At 39.4% G+C, this 24,128-nt stretch overlaps 1 non-coding gene across 1 annotated transcript; it reads left to right on the top strand.

Moving 5' to 3' along the window:
* Positions 1-11,241: 11,241 nt before the first annotated feature.
* Positions 11,242-11,349, top strand: LOC112714004 (small nucleolar RNA R71). Its single transcript, XR_003158962.1, has one exon. It is a non-coding gene; the product is annotated as a small nucleolar RNA R71 (small nucleolar RNA).
* Positions 11,350-24,128: the final 12,779 nt, after the last annotated feature.

Here is a 24,128-nt window from a genome sequence, read left to right as displayed (position 1 = left end):
AACATTGTCACTAACGTTCCAATGTACCCCTTGCCTCACGTTAGAGTCCACGTTAACTAGGTTAACGTGGCTTCTAACGTAGCCTTGCCAACCTTCGAGAATGTTAGTGACACTTAACATTATCACTAACGTTCCAATGTGCCCCTATGTCTCACGTTAGAGTCTACGTTAACTAGGTTAACGTGGCTTCTAACGTGGCCTTGCCAACCTTCGAGAACATTAGTGACACTTAACATTGTCACTAACGTTCCAATGTGCCCCTATGTCTCACGTTAGAGTCCACGTTAACTAGGTTAACGTGGCTTCTAACGTAGCCATTCTTAGCCATCCCCAACGTTAGTGACAATGTTGAGTGTCACTAACGTTGGCTCATCTTTCACTCATCATCGTTAGCCTTCCACGTTAACTAAATTAACGTGGAAGTTAACGTGGCTACTTGGGGTTTTGTGGTTGCTTCCAACGTTAGTGACAATGTTGGGTGTCACTAACGATGTCGACCACCCTTGCCTCTTACGTTAGCTCCCACGTTAACCAAGTTAACGTGGGAGTTAACGTGGTACATTGCACCTTAGGCCAACGTTAGTGACAATGTTGAGTGTCACTAACGTTGGCTTCCTTCCCCCTTTTAACGTTAGAGGCCACGTTAACTAAGTTAACGTGGACTCTAACGTGGCCACTTATGATCATTGGCCAACGTTAGTGATAATGTTAAGTGTCACTAACGTTGGCTCAAAGTCCCTTCTTCACGTTAGAGTTCATGTTAACTTAGTTAACGTGACTCTTAACGTGGGCAATGATGGCTTCGAGAGCATTATTGGCAATCACTTTTCTCATTAACTTTGCAAGTTACCTCCCATTCCACGTTAGTGGTAACGTTAATTAGATTAACGTGACTGCTAAGTGGTTTTTCCTTGCTTCCCTTGGTCCTGAAATCAAGCAATAGAGTGCATCAAAGTTCTAGTCCAAGTCATGGGTAATGCAACATACAATTTATTATTAAACTCATGCAAAATCCTCATGAAATCATGTAAAATTCACAATGTATGCTTGAATCAAGGTGTAAGTGAATATCTACCCAAAACTAGCTTATTTCCTAAGGAAATGCATGAAACTTCCTTAAAAATAGTAAAGAAAAGGTCAGTGAAATTGGCCAAGATGCCCTGGCATCACAACACCAAACTTAAAGCTTGCTTGTCCCTAAGCAAGTACTGGAACAAGAGAATGATGAATGGAATGCCAAGAGAAATGAGTCATTCTTGTGGAAGTCATGTCACTGATTTTATGGTGGTTTCATGCATAGCAACTTAGGTTCATTCCATTACTGGCTTTCAGACCTTTATCTTGTCCTAAAACACTGAGTTTGCTTATATCCATGAGACTTTTATTGATCCTTTTATTGTCATTCCAGGGCTTATTTGTGTTCTTCAGGCTAAGTGCTCTGTAAGGGGGCAACTCTTTAAAATAAGCTTTCAGCCAACACTCCCGAACTAGTTGGTTCAAGGTGCTAGGTGTTGAGACACCCCTAAGGACTTACTCTCTCAAGTCTCTCCCCCATACATACACACCACAGGCATCTGGTTCATTTATTTTCCTTCTTGAGACCTTGGTGTCCAGCACCTCTTTGGGTTACTAAATGCTCTGTAGTGAGGGTTACTCTTGATAGTGGACTTTCAGCTGATAATCCCGAGTTAGTTAACCCAAGTTACCAAGTTATAAGGCACCCATAAGAGCTTATTCATCCAAATAAATCCCTCACACAGGAACACCACAGACACATGCCTCCAAGTTAAAACCATTGGTGCCTAGCCTTATTGCTTACTCTTTTTCTTTTGTTTTTCACTTTAAGTGTTCTTTGCCTTTCTCTTATTAGGATCGTGTTGTTTACTTAGTCTCATGGGTATATTCAAAGTATAGTATTCAGGCCAGATAGTTGTCATTCCCACCTTATGGTTGAACCAACTTAGCTAACTTATGATCACACCAAAGACTTATGAATGCACTTCCATATTATGAACTCCACTCTGGTCTATTTAAAACACAATCATTCTCTTTTTCATTTGATTTAAAAGACAAGCATACAATAAGTAATGGTATGATGCATTAACACTTAAATCAGAAATCATAGACCTAAGCAATAAAACTTAAAATGCATAATTGAAAAGGTTCAAAATAACATGGAAGCATGTTCTATTTCATACAAGATCTTCCTTATTTAAAGCATAGAAAAAGATGGAGTAAAGAAGGAACTCCACCACCTTTTACTCTTGTGGCCTTCCATGCTCTTATCCTTGCTTGTCCTCCTTGTGTCCTCTTGCATTTCCTCGCATCCGCGCCAATCTTGCTTGCTTCCAATCCTCAAGTGCCTTCCTCACTGATTCATGACTCTCTTCCACCCTTTGTCTCTCTTCTCGTGCTAATTCATCCTTCACTTCTTCATACCTTGTGATTCCTGGGTGCAATATAGGTAGCTGTCCTACTAGGTATCTGAGCCTGGCTTGAGTGTTTATGTGATGCCCTGTCTCGCTCATGTAAACTCCTTCTGCAAATGCCCTTTGCTCGTCCAGTAGTTCTGTGTGTTCTATTTGTCTCCGATGCATCTCATGTATGTGTGCCCCTTGATGTGCTTGGATGTTGATTAGCCTCTGGATGGACTCTTGTTGCTCATTTTGCCTTTGTTCCATCCTGTTGAATGTTTCTCCCCATTGTTGCCCTTGATTTAGTTTCTATTCCATCATTTGCCTTTGCCACTCACCTTGCTGAGTTATCCACCTTGAGAATGCTTCCTCTTGCTGCCCCATCATCTGTAGTTGAAGCTCTTTCTGTGCTCCTTGGCCTTCCAAATACTGTCTAGACAAGCCATCAATGGCTTCCTGTAATTGGTGCATGTCTAAGGTCTGTGGTGCTTGCCCCTCTGCGACTTGTCCTTCCACTACTTGAGGGGCTGTCCTCTTCCTTTGCTTCCGTTGAGGCAGGGGGGATGCGGCAGCATTCATCCTTCGGACCGTTATTGGAATGCCTTCCTTTATCCACATGGGATCCTCATCTTCAAAAACTACCCCAGCTTTCTTGCATATTCGGTAAATAGTGCTGGGGTAACCTAACGTTCCTCTTGAGTCGCTTTTCTCTGCCATCTTTCTAATGCCATCAGCTATGAGTTCATGAACCTTGATTTCTCCTCCCTTCAGTATACAATGCACCATTATTGCTCTCTTGAGGTTCACCTCCGAGTTGTTTGCAGTTGGGATGATAGACCTCCTCACTAGCTCAAACCACCCCTTGGCTTTAGGAGTGAGATCTGTTCTCTTGATGAACTTTGGTTTCTTTCCTGCAGACCTTTCCCAGTCAGCTCCGGGTACACAAATGTCTCACAAAATCTGGTCATAATTGGGGTTGTTGTCCAATCTTGAGTGATAACTTTCTTCTTCAAACGGTATAGACCGTAGCTTCAGTGCCCTCATGACACTCATGGGACCAAAATCCACCATCTTTCCTCTCACAAAGCTTGTATATGACTCATCTTTCTTATCATATCGGACCGCATTCGCATAAAATTCTCTTATGAGGTTTGCATTCACCTTAATGACCGGATCAGTGAGGAGCTCCCATCTTCTCTTTTCTACTTTCTCTGTGATTTCTAGACACTCAGTTTTCTTCACTTGAAATCCCAGCTCATAAATGATTTCCTTGTCAACCATCCACCTGTATTGCAATGCATGATACAAGCTTCTAAATCTCTTTTCATCATATGGGTGTTGCTCCATGGGTTCTTTTCCTTTCCTGCATTTAGAACTTGAGGAAGCCATGAATGAAAGTTGTGTGAAGGTGGTAAGGGCGTGAGACTTTTGGTTGTTTAGGGTTTTATTGCAATGAAGAGAGTAAGGGTGGTGTTTGTAATGGGGTAGACCGTTCTTAGTTCCGAAATGGAGAGGTGTGAAGTGTGGGTACGGAACATGGTTCATTTATATAGAGAAGTGGTGAGATAATGGAGGGTATGGATTGATGGAGTAGTTACTTGATGGACGGTTGGGGTTATGCATGGTTAAAGGACAAGGATCATCACTTATTGATGGATATTGCTCGGTCTTTTAGGTGTCCCATTTTTTCAATGTTGCATGTCAACACTTTCCAATGCATTCCCTTTTTAGGACCCGTGTTTAGTTCTCTTCATGAAGTGGCCGAATCTCCCCATTTAATTGTCTAATCAATCCTCATCAATGCTCCTTTTCTTTTCCCTATAAAGATAAAATAAGAAAAGTAAGAAAAGATATCAAAATGACAATATGAACTTTACGGCTAGAATTAAAAAAAATAAGAAAAGGTTAGATTGTTTATTTATGAATTCCAACTAAATAACTAACTGTGGGTCCTTATATGCATATTGGTGGCACCATGGGATGACACCAAACTTAATTTGGAGCACTGTGATGAAAAGTTTTGTTCAAAGCTCTAAGACTAGCATGCACCTTGGTTTGCTTTGAACACCAAACTTGTTCCTCACTGTATACTGCACAATAAGGATTTCACCAAGTGTTTATCAATTTTGGGTTGGACTTCATAAACATTGACTTATTTACTTTTCTAAAAGCATATAAAACATGGGTTGCCTCCCATGAAGCGCTTCTTTAGCGTCACTAGCTTGACGTTTCTCCCTTATCATGATGGTTGGTAATGCTTGAAGTCTTCCCCTCTTGCTGTGGACTTGTATCCATTGGTTGTATCAATGATCTCGACATGTTCCAGGGAGAGAACTCTGTTGATAGTGAAGACTTTAGGTAACTGAGATGGTACCGTGGGGAGATTAGGGGGAATATCTGGGAAGTAAGCTGAGATCACTCTATCTCCTGGAGAGAAGTCTTTCGTAGGGATCTTTTTGTTCCTCCACTTCCTTGGTACCTTCTTCCTTGTGTCTTTTGACATTGCCTTGCTCTTGATGACTCCTTCCTCTAAGGTGGTTTTGTTGCTTCCTTCACATATCTCTGGTGGTTTAGGTTCCTCCAGTTTTTCCTTGAGCTGTGACAACTACCTGTTTCCTTGTTCCTCATGCATAAGTTTCCCTAGATGGGTTGGGTATGCTTCAATGCTTGCTTCCTCCTTCAACATCTCATTGTGATCTTTGCTTGGTTCCTTGTGCTCTTGGTCTGCTTCTTGTGAGAGTTTGAAGACATTAAAGCTGAGTCGTTCATCATGGATCCTCAATATTGGCTCCTCTTGCTCCACATCTATGAGTGCTCTGGCTGTAGCTAGGAATGGTCTTCCCAATATGATTGGGTGAGTGTGACTCTCTTCCATGTCCAGAATGACAAAGTCTGTTGGGAGAAAGTATTTTCCAACTTTTAGCAACACATTCTCTACCACTCCTATTGCTTGCTTTTGAGTCTTGTCAGCCAGTCTAATGACCACATCTGTGGGCATTATCTCATTGATCTGCAGCCTCTTTACCAAGGATAATGGCAGTAAGTTGATGCTTGCCCCCAAATCACAGAGTGCTCTATTGAACATTGTTTCTCCTATGGCACAGGGGACGTGAAAGCTCCCTGGGTCTTTTCTTTTTGCAGGCAACTCAGGTTGAATGAGGGCACTACATTCCTTGTTCAACACTATAGTCTGGCCTCCTTTGAGTGAGCTTTTCTTGGGAAGAAGTTCCTTCATATACTTGATGAATGCAGGCATTTGTTGGATGGCCTTGATGAATGGTATGTTCACATGCAGAGATGCAAACAAATCTAGGAACCTTGAGTACATTCTCTTCCCCACAACACCATTGAGCAGTTGGGAAAATGGTGCATAGAGCTTAAGCAAATCTTGTTGTGAGATTTCTGGTTTTGGGTGATCTCTATCCTCCTCCTCTGTTGAGTTGTCTTCAGGTTGTTTGTAGAGTTTGCCTTGCTTCTCTTCAACCTCTTGATCACTTGTAGTGACCATTTTGCAATCTTCCCATCTTACTTTCTTTGCTTCTCCTCTTGGGTTTTTCTCCGTGTCACTTGGAAAGCTATCAGTAGGTTTGGAAATCTTCTGAGCTAAGCATCCCACTTGGAATTCCAGCTTCTTGATGGTCTCTCCCTGGTTCTTCATATTGGCTCGCACCTCCTCTTTGAACACCTTATTTTCTTGAATCTCTTGGCATATTCCTTCAAGTAAGGTTTCAAGCTTAGAGAGTCTGTCATCAATTGATGGTAGATTGGGATTAGAGGTGGAAGGATGAGAGGTGTTGTTGTGGTTTTGATAATAGTGTGGATAAGTGTTGTTGTGGGGGTGTTGATATGTCCTCTGTGTGAATTGTTGATGAGCTGCATTGTTGTTGGAGTTGTAACGTCTCTGGTCTTGGCTTTGATCTTGCTGATTCCCCCACCCAAAGTTTGGGTGGTTCCTCCATCCAGGGTTGTATGTCTTGGAGTATGGATCATGGTTCTGTCTAAGTGAATTCCCAATGTAGTTAGCTTGCTCAAGGTTACCCTCTGCTTCTTCTTCAACTCCTTCTTGGGTTGTTGAGGAGGTGGTGATTGCTGCCACTTGGTTCCTCTCCATCTTCTTGGTGAGGTCAGTTAGCTGCTTGGTAATGAGCTTGTTCTGAGCCAGCAGAGCATCTACATTGTTTAGCTCTATTACTCCTCTAGTGTTCCCTCTTTCGGAAGCATAGAAGTAGTCATTCTCAGCTATAGTCTCTATTACATCTATGGCTTATTCAATGGTCTTCTTCTTGTTCAATGATCCTCTAGAGGAATGGTCTACTGCCTTCTTTGATTCATATGACAAGCTTTCATAGAAGATGTGCAACTGCACCCATTCATTGAACATATTTGGTGGACACCTCCTTGTTAGGTCTTTGAACCTTTCCCAAGCTTCATAAAGTGTCTCCCCATCTTGCTGTCTGAACGTCTGCACTTTAATTCTTAGCCTATTGATCCTTTGAGGGGGGTAAAACCTTGCCAAAAACTTATTCACTACCTCCTCCCAATTTGTCAGGCTTTCTTTTGGGAAGGATTCTAGCCATTTGGATGCCTTGTCCCTGAGTGAAAAAGGGAACAAGAGCAGCCTATAGACATCCAGGTGGACTCTATTGGACTTCACTGTGTCACAGATCCTCAAGAAGGTGGTCAAGTGTTGATTCAGGTCTTCTTGAGCACCTCCTCCAAATGAGCAATTATTCTGCACAAGAGTGATGAGCTGAGGTTTTAGCTCGAAATTGTTGGCATGTATGGTGGGCTTCTGAATGCTACTTCCACAGTTGCCTGGGTTTGGATTAATGTAAGAGCTTAACACTCTTCTATCCTCCCCAGTATGATTTGCTCTACCTCCTCCCCCATGGTTATTAGCCTCTTCTTCATGTTGGTTTTCCATGTTGCCTTCCATGTTTAGTTCAAAGTGTTCCTCCCCCTCTTCAGCACCGATTGCACGATTTCCTCATGCTTTCCTCCTTAATCTAAGGAGGGTCCTCTCTGGTTCAGAATCAAAGGAAGTTGAAGCCCCGCTTCTTCTCCCTGTTATACAACCAACAAGTACAAGCAAGTAATAATATGTGCAGATAGTATTGCTATCAGAATTACTGTTAGTTGTGAGTGATGCAATATATCAAACAGTTAGTGGGTTAGCAAACTGAATGGTAAATAACAAAGAACACGAGAGGGGTAAGGGGCGAGGTTAACTAAGACAGAAAATTAAATCAACAAAACAAAAATGCTCAATCTAGTGATCTCCTAATTTAATCATCGTTGATGCACAATCAATCCCCGGCAACGGCGCCATAAACTTGATGCATGTGGAAACTGTCTCTCAACAAATTTCCTTCGGCAAGTGTACCGAATTTGTCGTCAAGTAAAAACCCACAATAGAGTGAGGTCGAATCCCACAGGGATTGATTGATCAAGCAACTTTAATTAGAAGAATGTTCTAGTTGAGCGAATTCATAATTTGGGTTGAGAATTGCAGAAAATAAAATTGGTGGGAATGTAAATAACAGAAAAAGTAAATGCTAGAATTAAAGAGCTGAAAGTAAATTACTGAAAGTAAATTGCAGAATTGTAAATGGGAATGGGGTGTTTGCTCATGAAAGTAAACGCAGAAATTAAAGAAAACAGTGAGATCAGAATTGGGGAGTTCATTGGGTGCAGGAGATGTTGCAATTCTTCGGATCAAGTTTATTTTCATCTCTTCCTCAATCAATGCACTCATTGATCTCCTTGGCAATCTTAATTGATTGAATTACAATTTCTTGCAATTCAATCTCTCAAATCTTGATCAATAGCCAATTCCTTGGTCAATTGCTCATGAGAAGAGATGAAGTGTGGTCACTGATTATACCACATGCATTTCCCAAATCAAGTATTGAGAGGATTATAGTCACATATCCATCCAAACCCAATTTGGTCCAGCATGAGAAAGCATTTCTAGCTTGATCTCTTCCTTCCTCTTTCAAGGCTCAGAAGAGATCCAAGTTTGGATAGCTTCTTTTCCAAGATAACTACCCAATGGGATGAAGATCGAAAGCTTTCAAGTAAAATCAAGAGAAAAGATAGAAGAAGAATAATGAAAATTAGTATTGATCCATCAACTTACAACAGAGCTCCCTAACCCAATGAAAGGGGTTTAGTTTTTCATAGCTCTAGAAAATGAAAACAAAGATGGAGAATACATCATGGAACTAGAAGAGCAGAGTAAAATACAGAGAGTAGTGCTCTTTTCCAACTTCCAGACTCCCAAATAATTCAAAGCTACTCCTATACATACTACTCTTCTCAGCTTCTAGTTGGCTCTTCAAGTCTTGAGCCTTTGGATCTTGAGTTTGAAGCCGTTATCTTCTTCATTTGGGCTTGGTTTTACTTGCAGAGAGAAAGTGTGAAGTGGGCAGAGACTTTAGCTCAGGACGTTAGGGGTGTTAATCATTTTAATGAAAGTATGAGTTCGAGAACGTTAGTGACACTCAACATTGTCACTAACGTTCCAATGTACCCCTTGCCTCACGTTAGAGTCCACGTTAACTAGGTTAACGTGGCTTCTAACGTGGCCTTGCCAACCTTCGAGAACGTTAGTGACACTTAACATTATCACTAACGTTCCAATGTACCCCTATGTCTCACGTTAGAGTCCACGTTAACTAGGTTAACGTGGCTTCTAACGTGGCCTTGCCAACCTTCGAGAACATTAGTGACACTTAACATTGTCACTAACATTCCAATGTGCCCCTATGTCTCACGTTAGAGTCCACGTTAACTAGGTTAACGTGGCTTTTAACGTGGCCATTCTTAGCCATCCCCAACGTTAGTGACAATGTTGAGTGTCACTAACGTTGGCTCATCTTTCACTCATCATCGTTAGCCTTCCACGTTAACTAAGTTAACGTGGCTACTTAGGGTTTTGTGGTTGCTTCCAACGTTAGTGACAATGTTGGGTGTCACTAACGTTGTCGACCACCCTTGCCTCTTACGTTAGCTCCCACGTTAACCAAGTTAACGTGGTACATTGCACCTTAGGCCAACGTTAGTGACAATGTTGAGTGTCACTAACGTTGGATTCCTTCCCCCTTTTAACGTTAGAGGCCACGTTAACTAAGTTAACGTGGACTCTAACGTGGCCACTTATGATCATTGGCCAACGTTAGTGATAATGTTAAGTGTCACTAACGTTGGCTCAAAGTCCCTTCTTCACGTTAGAGTTCACGTTAATTTAGTTAACGTGACTCTTAACGTGGTCAATGATGGCTTCGAGAGCGTTATTGGCAATCACATTTCTCATTAACTTTGCAAGTTACCACCCATTCCACGTTAGTGGTAACGTTAATTAGATTAACGTGACTGCTAAGTGGTTCTTCCTTGCTTCCCTTGGTCCTGAAATCAAGCAATAGAGTGCATCAAAGTTCTAGTCCAAGTCATGGGTAATGCAACATACAATTTATTATTAAACTCATTCAAAATCCTCATGAAATCATGTAAAATTCACAATGTATGCTTGAATCAAGGTGTAAGTGAATATCTACCCAAAACTAGCTTATTTCCTAAGGAAATGCATGAAACTACCTTAAAAACAGTAAAGAAAAGGTCAGTGAAACTGGCCAAGATGCCCTGGCATCAGTCACACAGAGCCTTCTTGAAGGTCATGGTGCCTATTATACAAGGTATTGAGAAACTTCCCAGGATCCTGTCTCTTTTGAGGTAATCTCTGCCTAGTCAAATCATCCAGTTCTTTGGTGAGCAAAGGGGGTTCATCCTCCCAAGTCTCATTACCAAATAACTTGTCATTTAGCTTCATGACTGCACCAAGGTACTTAGCAACTTGCTCTTCAGTGACATCTTCGTCCTCTTCAGAGGAAGAATACTCATCAGAGCTCATGAATGGCAGAAGTAAATCCAATGGAATCTCTATGGTCTCAGTGTGAGCCTCAGATTTCCATAGTTCCTCATTAGGGAACTCATTGGAGGCCAGTGGACGTCGATTGAGGCCTTCCTCAGTGGCGCTCACTGCCTCTTTCTCCTCTCCAAGTTCGGCCATGTTGATGGCATTGCACTCTCCTTTTGGATTCTCTTCTGTATTGCTTGGAAGAGTACTAGGAGGGAGTTCAGTAACTTTTTTACTCAGCTGACCCACTTGTGCCTCCAAGTTTCTAATGGAGGACCTTGTTTCAGTCATGAAACTTTGAGTGGTTTTGATTAGATCAGAGACCATGGTTGCTAAGTTAGAGTGGCTCTGCTTAGAATTCTCTGTCTGTTGCTGAGAAGATGATGGAAAAGGCTTGCCATTGCTAAACCTGTTTCTTCCACCATTATTGTTGTTGAAACCTTGTTGAGGTCTTTGTTGATCATTCCATGAGAGATTTGGATGATTTCTCCATGAAGGATTATAGGTGTTTCCATAGGGTTCTCCCATGTAATTCACCTCTTCCATTGAAGGGTTCTCAGAATCATAAGCTTCTTCTTCAGATGAAGTGTCCTTAGTACTGCCTGGTGCAGCTTGCATTCCGGACAGACTTTGAGAAATCATATTGACTTGCTGAGTTAATATTTTGTTCTGAGCCAATATGGCATTCAGAGTATCAATCTCAAGAACTCCTTTCTTCTGATTCGTCCCATTGTTCACAGGATTCCTTTCAGAAGTGTACATGAATTGGTTATTTGCAACCATTTCAATGAGTTCTTGAGCTTCTGCAGGCGTCTTCTTCAGATGAAGAGATCCTCCAGTAGAGCTGTCCAATGACATCTTGGACAGTTCAGACATACCATCATAGAAGATACCTATGATGCTCCATTCAGAAAGCATGTCAGAAGGACACTTTCTAATCAAGTGTTTGTATCTTTCCCAAGCTTCATAGAGGGATTCACCTTCCTTCTGTCTGAAGGTTTGGACTTCCTCTCTAAGCTTACTCAATTTTTGAGGTGGAAAGAACTTTGCCAAGAAGGCATTGACTAGCTTTTCCCAAGAGTTCAGGCTTTCTTTAGGTTGTGAGTCCAACCAAATCCTAGCTCTGTCTCTTACAGCAAAAGGGAATAGCATATGTTTGTAGACCTTAGGGTCAACCCCATTGGTCTTGACAGTGTCACAGATTTGCAAGAATTCATCTAAAAACTGATGAGGATCTTCCAATGGAAGTCCATGGAACTTGCAATTTTGTTGCATTAGAGAAACTAATTGAGGCTTAAGCTCAAAGTTGTTTGCTCCAATGGCAGGGATAGAGATGCTTCTCCCATAGAAGTCGGGAGTAGGTGCAGTAAAGTCACCTAGCACCTTCCTTGCATTGTTGGCATTGTTGTTGTTTTCGGCTGCCATGTCTTCTTCTAGTTTGAAGATTTCTGTTAGGTGCTCTACAGAGAGTAGTGCTTTAGCTTCTCTTAGCTTTCACTTCAAGGTCCTTTCAGGTTCAGGGTCAGCCTCAACAAGAATGCTTTTGTCTTTGCTCCTGCTCATATGAAAGAGAAGAGAATAAGAAAATATGGAATCCTCTATGTCACAGTATAGAGATTCCTTGAGATGTCAGAGGAAAAGAAGAATAGAAGGAGGAGGTAGAAGAATTCGAACTTATTAAGAGAGATAGAGTTCGAATTGTGCATTGAGGAGGAGTGTTAGTCCATAATTAGAAGGATGTGAGAAGAGGGAAAGAAATTTTCGAAAATTAAAGTGAATTAATTAAAAGAAATTTTGAAAAATGGTAATTGATTTTCGAAAACTAAGATTGGGAAAGAAATTAAGTGAAATTTGAAAAAGATTTTGAAATTAGAAATCAAAAAGATATGATTTGAAAACTATTTTGAAAAAGAAGTGACTGAGAAGATATGATTCAAAAACAATTTAAAAAGATTTGATTTTTAAAATTAATGACTTGGCTAACAAGAAATTTAAAAAATATGATTCAGACATTAAACTTTTCTCAACAGAAAAGACAACATATTTGAAATATTGAATCAAATCATTAATTGTTAGCAAGTATTTTTGAAAATGGAAAGAAATTGATTTTGAAAATATATGATTGAAAAGATATGATTTGAAAAAGATTTGATTTTGAAAAATTATGAAAACTTGAAAAAAATTTGAATTAAAAACAAAATCTTCCCTCTTGTGCCATTCTGGCGTTTAACGCCCAAAATGCTACCCTTTTGGGCGTTAAACGCCCAGCCAGGTACCCTAGCTGGCGTTTAAACGCCAGTTTTCCTTCTTCACTGGGCGTTTTGAACGCCCAACTTTTTCTGTGTGATTCCTCTGCTGTATGTTCTGAATCTTCAATTCTCTGTATTATTGACTAGAAAAGACACACTTTTGAAAAATTTTTTTGGATTTTTAATGATGAGGAATAATCAAAATGCAACTAAAATCAAATAAACAATGCATGCAAGACACCAAATTTAGAAGTTTGTATACTACTGACACTAACAAATTAAGAATGCATATGAGAAACAACAAAACACACAAGACAAGTGAATTTAAAGATCAGAGCAAGCAAATCATCAAGAACAACTTGAAGATCAATGAAGACACATGAATGAATTCGAAAAATGCAAGAAGAACAGAAACATGCAATTGATTCAAAATATTTTTGATTTTTATGACTTTGTAATTTATTTGGATTTTTCGAAAATTATATGGAAATGAAAATAAAGAGATTCAAAATTTTTAATAAGAATTCCAGGAATCATGCAATGTTAGTCTAAAGCTTTAGTCTAAAAAGATTAGACATGGCTAGACAAGCTTCAGTAGGACATTACATTCAAGATCTAAATTGATGAGAATCAATCAGCTTTGGTGATGATAAGAACATCACCTTGAAACTTTAGAATTCATTCTTAAAAATTCTGAAGAAAAATACCTAATCTAAGCAACAAGATGAACCGTCAGTTGTCCATACTTGAACACTCCCCGGCAACGGCGCCAAAAACTTGGTGCACGAAATTGTGATCCTCAATGGCGCCATCAACATGGTACGCTCAATTGCAATCTCAACTCTTTATCACAACTTCGCACAACTAACCAGGAAGTGCACCGGGTCGTCCAAGTAATAAACCTTACGCGAGTAAGGGTCGATCCCACGGAGATTGTTGGTATGAAGCAAGCTATGGTCATCTTGTAAATCTCAGTCAGGCGAATTCAAATGGTTATGGAGGATTAATGATTAAAAGATGAATAAAACATAAAATAAAGATAGAGATACTTATGCAATTCATTGGTGAGAATTTCAGATAAGCGTATGGAGATGCTTTGTCCCTTCCGTCTCTCTGCTTTCCTACTGTCTTCATCCAATCCTTCTTACTCCTTTCCATGGCAAGCTGTATGTTGGGCATCACCGTTGTCAATGGCTACAGTCCCGTCCTCTCAGTGAAAATGTTCAACGCGCTCTGTCACAGCACGGCTAATCATCTGTCGGTTCTCAATCAGGTTGGAATAGAATCTAGTGATTCTTTTGCGTCTGTCACTAACGCCCAGCCTTCAGGAGTTTGAAGCTCGTCACAGTCATTCAATCCTCGAATCCTACTCAGAATACCACAGACAAGGTTTAGACCTTCCGGATTCTCTTGAATGCCGCCATTAATTATAGCTTATATCACGAAGATTCTGATTAAGAATCCAAGTGATAAACATTCAAGCCTTGTTTGCTTGTAGAACGGAAGTGGTTGTCAGGCACGCGTTCATAAGTGAGAATGATGATGAGCGTCACATAATCATCACATTCATCATGTTCTTGGGTGCGAATGAATATCTTAGAACAAGAATGAGCTGAATTGAATAGAAGAACAATAGTAATTGCATTAACACTCGAGGTACAGCAGAGCTCCACACCTTAATCTATGGTGTGTAGAAACTCCACCGTTGAAAATACATAAGAACAAGGTCTAGGCATGGCTGAATGGCCAGCCTCCCATAATCTAAGAACTAGACGTCCAAAGATGATCCTTAGATCTAAAGTGATCAAAAGATTCCAGGATGTAAAATACAATAGTAAAAGGTCCTATTTGTAGATAACTAGTAGCTTAGGGTTTACAAAAATGAGTAAATGACATAAAAATCCACTTCCGGGCCCACTTGGTGTGTGCTTGGGCTGAGCATTGAAGCTTTCATGTGTAGAGACTTTTCTTGGAGTTAAACGCCAGCTTTTGTGCCAGTTTGGGCGTTTAACTCCCATTCTTGTGCCAGTTCCGGCGTTTAACGCCAGGCAGTCTTGAGCTGATTTGGAACGCCAGTTTGGGCCATCAAATCTCAGGCAAAGTATAGACTATTATATATTGCTGGAAAGCCCAGGATGTCTACTTTACAACGCAAATGAGATCGCGCCAATTGGGCTTCTGTAGCTCCAGAAAATCCACTTCGAGTGCAGGGAGGTCAGAATCCAACAGCATCTGCAGTCCTTTTTAGCCTCTGAATCAGATTTTTGCTCAGGTCCCTCAATTTCAGCTAGAAAATACCTGAAATCACAGAAAAACACACAAACTCATAGTAAATTCCAAAAAAGTGAATTTTAACTAAAAATTAATAAAAATATAATAAAAACTAACTAAAACATACTAAAAACAATGCCAAAAAGCGTATAAATTATCCGGTCATCAGTCACTAGCTTGACAGTGGGCTCTTTTGGAGCCACAAAGGTGATCAGGTCAATGTTGTGGACTCCCAACACCAAACTTAGAGTTTGGATATGGGGGTTCAACACCAAACTTAGAGTTTGGTTGTGGCCTCCCAACACCAAACTTAGAGTTTGATTGTGGGGGCTCTGTTTGACTCTGTACTGAGAGAAGCTCTGCATGCTTACTCTCCCTTGTTATAGAAGGATAGCCATGTGCCTTAAACACAAGGTAGTCTCCATTCAATTGAAGGACTAATTGTTCTCTGTTAACGTCTATCACAGCTTCTGCTGTGGCTAGGAAAGGTCTTCCAAGGATGATGCATTCATCCTCCTCCGTCCTAATGTCTAAGATTATGAAATCAGTAGGAATCTAAAGGCCTTTAACCTTTACCAACACGTCCTCTACTGATCCATAAGCTTGTCTTACTGACTTGTCTGCCAATTGTAATGAGAATAAGGCAGGCTATTCCTCAATAATCGCAGCTTCTCCATTACAGAGAGTGGCATAAGATTTATGCCTAACCCTAGGTCATACAGAGCTTTTTCAAAGGTCATGGTGCCTAAGGTACAGGGTATTAAGAATTTGCCAGGATCTTGTTTCTTTTGAGGTAATGTTTGCTAAACCCATGTATCTAGTTCACTAATGAGCAAGGGAGGTTCACCTTCCCAAGTCTCATTACCAAACAACTTGGCATTCAGCTTCATGATAGCTCCTAAATATTGAGCAACTTTCTCTCCAGTCACATCTTCATCCTCTTCAGAGGAAGAATAGTCTTCAGAGCTCATGAATGGTAGAAGGAGGTTTAATGGAATCTCTATGGTCTCTATATGAGACTCAGATTCCTTTAGGTCCTCAATAGGGGACTCCTTCTTGCTCAGAGGATGTCCCAGGAGGTCTTCCTCACTAGGATTTTCATCCTTTCCTCCCTTTCTGCATTCGGCCATATTGACTATATCAATGGCCTTGCACTCTCTCTTTAGATTCTCTTCTGTATTGCTTGGGAGAGTACTAGGAGGAGTTTTAGTTACTTTCTTACTCAGCTGGCCCACTTGTGCCTCCAAATTTCTGATGAAAGACCTTGTTTCACTCATGAAACTTAAAGTGGCCTTAGACAGATCAGAGACTATATTTGCTAAGTTAGAGGGATTCTGTTCATAATTCTCTGTCTGTTGCTGAGAAGATGATGGATAAGGCTTGATATTGCTGAGCCTATTTCTTCCACCATTATTAAAGCCTTGTTGAGGCTTTTGTTGATCCTTCCATGAGAAATTCAGATGATTTTTCCATGATGAATTATAGGTGTTTCCATAAGGTTCACCCGTGTAATTTACCTCTACCATTGCAGGGTTTTCAGGATCATAAGCTTCTTCTTTAGAAGATGCCTCTTTAGTACTGTTGGATGCATTTTGCCATCCATTCAGACTTTGAGAAATCATGTTGACTTGCTGAGTCAACACTTTGTTCTGAGCCAATATGACATTCAGAGCATCAATTTCAAGAACTCCCTTCCTCTGAGGCGTCCCATTATTCACGGAATTTCTCTCAGAAGTGTACATGAATTGGTTATTTGCAACCATGTCAATAGGTTCTTGAGCTTCTGCAGGAATTTTCTTTAAGTGAATGGATCCACCTGCAGAATGGTCCAATGACATTTTGAAAAACTCAAATAGACCATAATAGAATATATCAATATGGTCCATTCTGAAAACATGTCAGAAGGACACTTTTTGGTCATCTGCTTGTATCTTTTCCAAGCTTCATAGAGGGATTCACCATCTTTTTGCTTGAAGGTCTGAACATCCACTCTAAGCTTGCTCAACTTTTGAGGAGGAAAGAATTTATCCAAGAAGGCCGTGACCAGCTTATCCCAGGAGTCCAGGCTATCTTTAGGTTGTGAGTCCAACCATGTTCTAGCTCTGTCTCTTACAGCATAAGGGAAAAGCATGAGCCTGTAGACTTCAGGATCTACTCCATTTGTCTTGATAGTCTCACAAATCTGCAATAACTCAGTTAAAAACTAATAAGGATCTTCAGATGGAAGTCCATGAAACTTACAATTCTATTGCATCAAAGCAACTAATTGAGGTTTCAGCTCAAAATTATTTGCTCCAATGGCAGGAATTGAGATGCTTCTTCCATCAAACTTGGACGTTGGTTTAGTGAAATCACCAAGCATCCTCCTTGCATTATTGTTGTTGGGTTCGGCTGCCATCTCCTTCTCTTGTTCGAAAATTTCAGAAAGGTTGCCTCTGGATTGTTGTAATTTAGTTTCTCTTAGTTTTCTCTTCAGAGTCCTTTCAGGTTCTGGATCAGCTTCAACAAAGATGCCTTTTTCCTTGTTCCTGCTCATATGAAAGAGAAGAGAACAAGAAAAGAAGAGGAATCCTTTATGTCACAATAAATAGGATCCTTATTATTAGTAGAAGAAGAAAGGAATAAAAGTGAAGAAGAACCCAAACACAAGGGTGATGATAGAAGCAGTAATTGGAGATGAAGAGAGGTGAAGAGAAGTGTTAGTAAATAAATAAATAAATAGAAGAAGATGAGAGAGAGAATTCAAAAATTAATTTTGAAAAGGAGTTAATGATTTTCGAAAATTAAAGATGAGATAAAATTAAAATTTTAAAACAATTAGTTAATTAATTAAAAAGAATTTTGAAAAAGAGGTGAGATATTTTCGAAAATTAGAGAGGGAGAAGTAGTTAGGTGGTTTTGAAAAAGATAAGAACCAAAAAAGTCAAATAGTTAGTTGAAAAAGATATTAAAATCAAATTTGAAAAGATAAGAAGATAAGAAGTTAGATAAGATATTTTAAAATCAAATTTTTGAAAAAGATAAAATTTTGAAAAGATATGATATAAAGGATAAGATAAGATAGATTTAATTTTTAAAATTAAAATTAATTACTTGACTAACAAGAAACTAAAAGATATGGTTATAGAATTTAAAGATTGAACCTTTCTTAACAAGAAAGTAACAAACTTCAAATTTTTGAATCAATCACATTAATTGTTAGCATAATTTTCGAAAATAAAGATAAAATTAAGAAAAAATTTTTGAAAAATATTTTTAAATTTTCAAAAAATCATAAGATAAAAATGAAAATGTTTTGATTTTTGAAAAAGTTTTGAAAAGATAGGATTTTTAAAATTGAAAATTTGACTTGACTTGTAAGAAACAACTAATTTTAAAAAATTTTGACTAAGTCAACTCAAATTTTCGAAAATTATGAGAAAATTAAGGAAAAGATATTTTTTTATTTTTGAATTCTTAATTATGAGAGAGAAAAACACAAATATGACCCAAAACATAAAAATTTTGGATCAAAACACAAGATGCATGCAAGAACACTATGAATGTCAAGATGAACACCAAGAACACTTTGAAGATCATGATGAACATCAAGAACATATTTTTGAATTCTTTAATGCTTGGACTCTAACAAACAAAAAATGCATATGAAAAACAAGAAAAGATACAAAACAAGAAAACATCAAGATCAAACAAGAAGACTTACCAAGAACAACTTGAAGATCATGAAGAACACTATGAATGCATGAATTTTCGAAAAATGCATAATAATTTTTTTAAAACATGCAATTGATACCAAACTTAAAAATTGACTCAAGAATCAAACAGAAAACACAAAATATTTTTGGTTTTTATGATTTTCTAATTTTTATTGTATTTTTATTATATTTTTTCGAAAAACATATGGAAAAAGAAAATAAGAAATTCAAAATCTTTAAGAAAAATTCCAGGAATCTTTTTATGTTAGCCTAAAGCTCCAATTCAGGGGTTGGACATGGCTTAATAGCCAACCAGCTTTAGGATGGCATTACATGCATTGTGGTGATTAGTTGAAGACCAATCCCAAAGGAGTTTGGATATGGCTTTACAGCCAGTTAGGATTCAACATGTTACCATGAAACTCTAGAATTCATTCTTGAAAGTTTTGAAGACATAGAATAATTTAAAATTTTTTTTCGAAAATAATTTTTTTTGGAAAAACGAAAACAAAGAAAAATTTTGAAAAATTTTTGAAAACTTTTTGAAAAGAAAATTACCTAATATGAGCAACAAGATGAACCGTCAGTTGTCCATACTCGAACAATCCCCGGCAACGGCGCCAAAAACTTGGTGGATGAAATTGTGATCATCAACAATGGCTCCAAAGGCTTGGTGCTCTCAAACGTGAATCAGACTTTGTCATAACTCCGCACAACTAACCAGCAAGTGTACTAGGCCGTCCAAGTAATACCTTACGTGAGTAAGGGTCGATCCTACAGAGATTGTTGGTATGAAGCAAGCTATGGTCATCTTGTAAATCCCAGTCAGACGGATTTAACTGGATTAAGAGATTATTGGTTTAAATAAAGATAATAAAATAAATAGAAAATAAAGATAAAGTTACTCATGTAATTCAATGGTGGGAATTTCAGATAGGTGTATGGATGTGCTGTGTTCCTTCTGAATCTCTGCTTTCCTACTTCTTCCTTCTAGTTTTTCATCACTCCTTTATATGGCAAGCTGTATGTAGGGCATCACCGTTGTCAATGGCTACATCCCATCCTCTCAGTGAAAATGGTCCAAATGCTCTGTCACAGCACGGCTAATCATCTGTCGGTTCTTAATCAGGTTGGAATAGAATCCAGTGATTCTTTTGCGTCTGTCACTAACGCCCAGCCTTCAGGAGTTTGAAGCTCATCACAGTCATTCAATCCCGGAATCCTACTCGGAATACTGGTGGACGAAATTGTGATACAAGAGTTCCAGGTACTGTTAGAGAATCTTTTTCATTCCACAACTCCGTTCAACTTAACCAGCAAGTGTACTGGGTCATCCAAGTAATACCTTACCTGAGTAAGGGTCGATCCCACAGAGATTGTTGGTATGAAGCAAGCTATGGTCACTTTGTAAATCTCAGTTAGGCAGATTAAAATGGTTTATGATGAGTTCGAAAATTAATAATAAATAGACAATAAAAAGGGATAGAAATACTTATGTAAATCAATAGTGGAAATTTCAGATAGGCTTATGGAGATGCTGTGCTCCTCTTGAATCTCTACTTTCTTATTACATTCATCCAATCCTTCTTACTCCTTTCCATGGCAAGCTGTATGTAGGGCATCACTGTTGTCAATGGCTACATCCCATCCTCTCAGTGAAAATGTTCCTATGCTCTGTCACAGCACGGCTAATCATCTGTCGGTTCTCATTCAGGTTGGAATAGAATCCCTTGATTCTTTTGCGTTTGTCATCACGCCCAGCCTTCAGGAGTTTGAAGCTCGTCACAGTCATTCAATCCCAGAATCCTACTCGGAATACCATAGACAAGGTTTAGACTTTTCGGATCCTCATGAATGCCGCCATCTATCTAACTTATACCACGAAGATTCTGTTGGGGAATCTAAGAGATATGCGCCTGGCCTAAAGTAGAACGGAAGTGGTTGTCAGTCACGCGCGTTCATAGGTGAGAATGATGATGAGTGTCACGGATCATCACATTCATCAAGTTGAAGTGCAACGTATATCTTGGAATAAGAATAAAAGAGAATTGAATAAAAGGTAATGATAATTGTATTGAAACTTGAGGTACAGCAGAGCTCCACACCCTTAATCTATGGTGTGCAGAAACTCCACCGTTGAAAATACATAAGTGAAAGGTTCAGGCATGGCCGAATGGCCAGCCCCCTAAATGATCAAGAGACCGAATGGTCAAAAGATGACTAATACACTAGTAAAAAGTCTTATTTATACTAAACTAGCTACTAGGGTTTACATGAGTAAGTATTTGATGCATAAATTCACTTCCGGGGCCCACTTGGTGTATGTTTGGGCTGAGCTTGATCTATCCACGAGCTGAGGCTTCTCTTGGAGTTGAACTCCAAGTTATAACGTGTTTTGGGCGTTCAACTCCGGATCATGACGTGTTTTTGGCGTTTAACTCCAGACAGCAGCATGTACTTGGCGTTCAACGCCACGTTACGTCGTCAATTTCCGAATAAAGTATGTACTATTATATATTGCTGGAAAGCTCTGGAGGTCTACTTTCCAACGCCGTTAAGAGCGCGCCATTTAGTGTTCTGTAGCTCCAGAAAATCCATTTCAAGTGCAGGGAGGTCAGATTCCAACAGCATCAGCAGTCCTTTTGTCAACCTTTTTCAGAGTTTTGCTCAAGTCCCTCAATTTCAGCAAAAAATTACCTGAAATCACAAAAAAACACACAAACTCATAGTAAAGTCCAGAAATGTGAATTTAATATAAAAACTAATGAAAACATCCCTAAAAGTAGCTTGAACTTACTAAAAACTACCTAAAAACAATGCCAAAAAGCGTATAAATTATCCGCTCATCACAACACCAAACTTAAATTGTTGCTTGTCCCCAAGCAACTGAAAATCAATTAGGATAAAAAGAAGAGAGTATACTATAAATCTCAAAATATCAATGAATATTAATTATAATTAGATGAGCGGGACTTGTAGCTTTTTGCTTCTGAACAGTTTTGGCATCTCACTTTTTCCTTTGAAGTTTAGAATGATTGGCTTCTCTAGGAACTTAGAATTTCGGATAGTGTTATTGATTCTCCTAGTTAAGTATGTTGATTCTTGAACACAGCTACTTATGAGTCTTGGCCGTGGCCCTAAGCATTTTGTTTTCCAGTATTACCACCGGATACACAAATGCCATAGACACATTACTGGGTGAACCTTTTCAGATTGTGACTCAGCTTTGCTAGAGTCCCCAGTTAGAGGTGTCCAGAGCTCTTAAGCACAATCTTTTTGCTTTGGATCACGACTTTAACCACTCAGTCTCAAGCTTTTCACTTGGACCTTCATGACACAAGCACATGGTTAGGGACAGCTTGATTTAGCCGCTTAGGCCTGGATTTTATTTCCTTGGGCCCTCCTATCCATTGATGCTCAAAGCCTTGGATCCTTTTTACCCTTGCCTTTTGGTTTTAAGGGCTATTGGCTTTTTCTGCTTGCTTTTTTTTTCTTTCTATTTTTTTTCGCCATTTTTTTCTTTTTTTTCACAAGCTTTTGCTTTTTCACTGCTTTTTCTTGCTTCAAGAATCAATTTCATGATTTTTCAGATCATCAATAACATTTTTCTTTGTTCATCATTCTTTCAAGAGCCAACAGTTTTAACATTCATAAACAACAAGATCAAAAATATACACTGTTCAAGCATTCATTCAGAAAACAAAAAGTATTGTCACCACATCAATATAATTAAACTAAATTCAAGGATAAATTCGAAATTCATGTACTTCTTGTTCTTTTGAATTAAAACATTTTTCATTTAAGAGAGGTGAAGGATTAATGGATTTTATTCATAGCTTTAAGACATGGTTACTACATACTAATGATCATGAAGTAGAGACACAAAACATAGATAAACACAACATTCAAAACCGAAAACAGAAAGAAATAAAGAACAAGGAATGAATCTACCTTTAGTGGCGTCTTTTTCTTGAAGGTCCAACAATGTCCTTAAGCTCTTCTATGTCCCTTCCTTGCCTTTGTTGCTCCTTCCTCATTGCTCTTTGATCTTCTCTTATTTCATGGAGAATGATAGAGTGCTCATGATGTTCCACCCTTAATTGTTCAACATTGTGGCTCAAATCTTATAAGGAGGTGTTGAGTTGTTCCCAATAGTTGTTGGGAGGAAAGTGCATCCCTTGAGGCATCTCAAGGATTTCTTGATGATGAGCTTCCTCATGCATCTCTTGAGATCCGTGGAGGGTCTCTCTTGCTTGCTCCATCTTCTTCTTGGTGATGGGCTTATCCTCCTCAATGGAGATGTCTCCTTCTATGATAACTCCAGCTGAGTAACATAGATGGCAAATAAGGTGAGGAAAGGCTAGCCTTGCCATGGTGGAGGGCTTGTCGGCTATTTTGTAGATTTTATTGGAGATGACCTCATGAACTTCTACTTCCTCTCCAATCATGATGCTATGAATCATGATGGCCCGATCCACAGTAACTTCAGATCGGTTGCTAGTGGGAATGATGGAGCGTTGAATGAACTCCAACCATTCTCTAGCCACAGGCTTGAGGTCCAGTCTTCTTAGTTGAACTGGCTTGCCTTTGGAGTCTCTCTTCCATTGAGCTCCTTCCACACATATGTTCATTAGGACTTGGTCAAACCTTTGATTAAAGTTGACCCTTCTAGTGTAGGGGCGTTCATCTCCTTGCATCATGGGCAAGTGAAACGCCAACCTCACATTTTTCGGACTAAAATCTAAGTATTTCCCCCGAACCATTGTGAGATAATTCTTTGGATTCGGGTTCATACTTTGATCATGGTTCCTAGTGATCCATGCATTGGCATAGAACTCTTGAACCATTAAGATTCCGACTTGTTGCATGGGGTTGGTTAAGACTTCCCAACCTCTTCTTCGGATCTCATGTCGGATCTCCGGATACTCATTTTTCTTGAGCTTGAAAGGGACCTCAGGGATCACCTTCTTCTTTGCCACAACATCATAGAAGTGGTCTTGATGGCTCTTGGAGATGAATCTTTCCATCTCCCATGACTCGGAGGTGGAAGCTTTTGTCTTCCCTTTTCCTTTTCTAGAGGATTCTCCGGCCTTAGGTGCCATTGATGGTAGTGGAAAACAAAAAAGATCGTGCTTTGACCACACCAAACTTAAAAGATTGCTTGTCCTCAAGTAATAGAAAAAAGAAGAGAAGAAGAAGAAGAAGAGAATATGGTAGAGAGGGAGAGATGTAGGTTCGGCCAAGGTGAAGTAGAGGGGGTTTTGTTTTGTGAAAATGAAGTAGAATGGAAGGGTATATATAGGAGAGGGGAGAGTGAATTTTCGGCCATATAGGGTGGGAATGGGTGGGAAAATGTTTTTGAATTTTTGAAGGTAGGTGGGGTTTATGGGGAAGAGTGGATGGATGTGAGTGGTGAAAGGGGTGATTGGGAAGAGGAATTGAGGTGATTGGTGAAGAGTGTTGGGAAGTGTGACATGGGGAAATCACAAAATAGGATTAGGAGGTAAGGTGGGAATATAGTAGGTGGGGATCCTGTGGGGTCCACAGATCCTGAGGTGTCAAGGAATTCCATCCCTGCACCAAA

The sequence above is a fragment of the Arachis hypogaea genome, chromosome 9 (genome assembly GCF_003086295.3).
Source record: "Arachis hypogaea cultivar Tifrunner chromosome 9, arahy.Tifrunner.gnm2.J5K5, whole genome shotgun sequence".
NCBI lineage: Eukaryota > Viridiplantae > Streptophyta > Magnoliopsida > Fabales > Fabaceae > Arachis > Arachis hypogaea.
The sequence above is the reverse complement of the archived record's forward strand: the minus strand, read 5'-3'. Positions and strand labels throughout refer to the sequence as shown.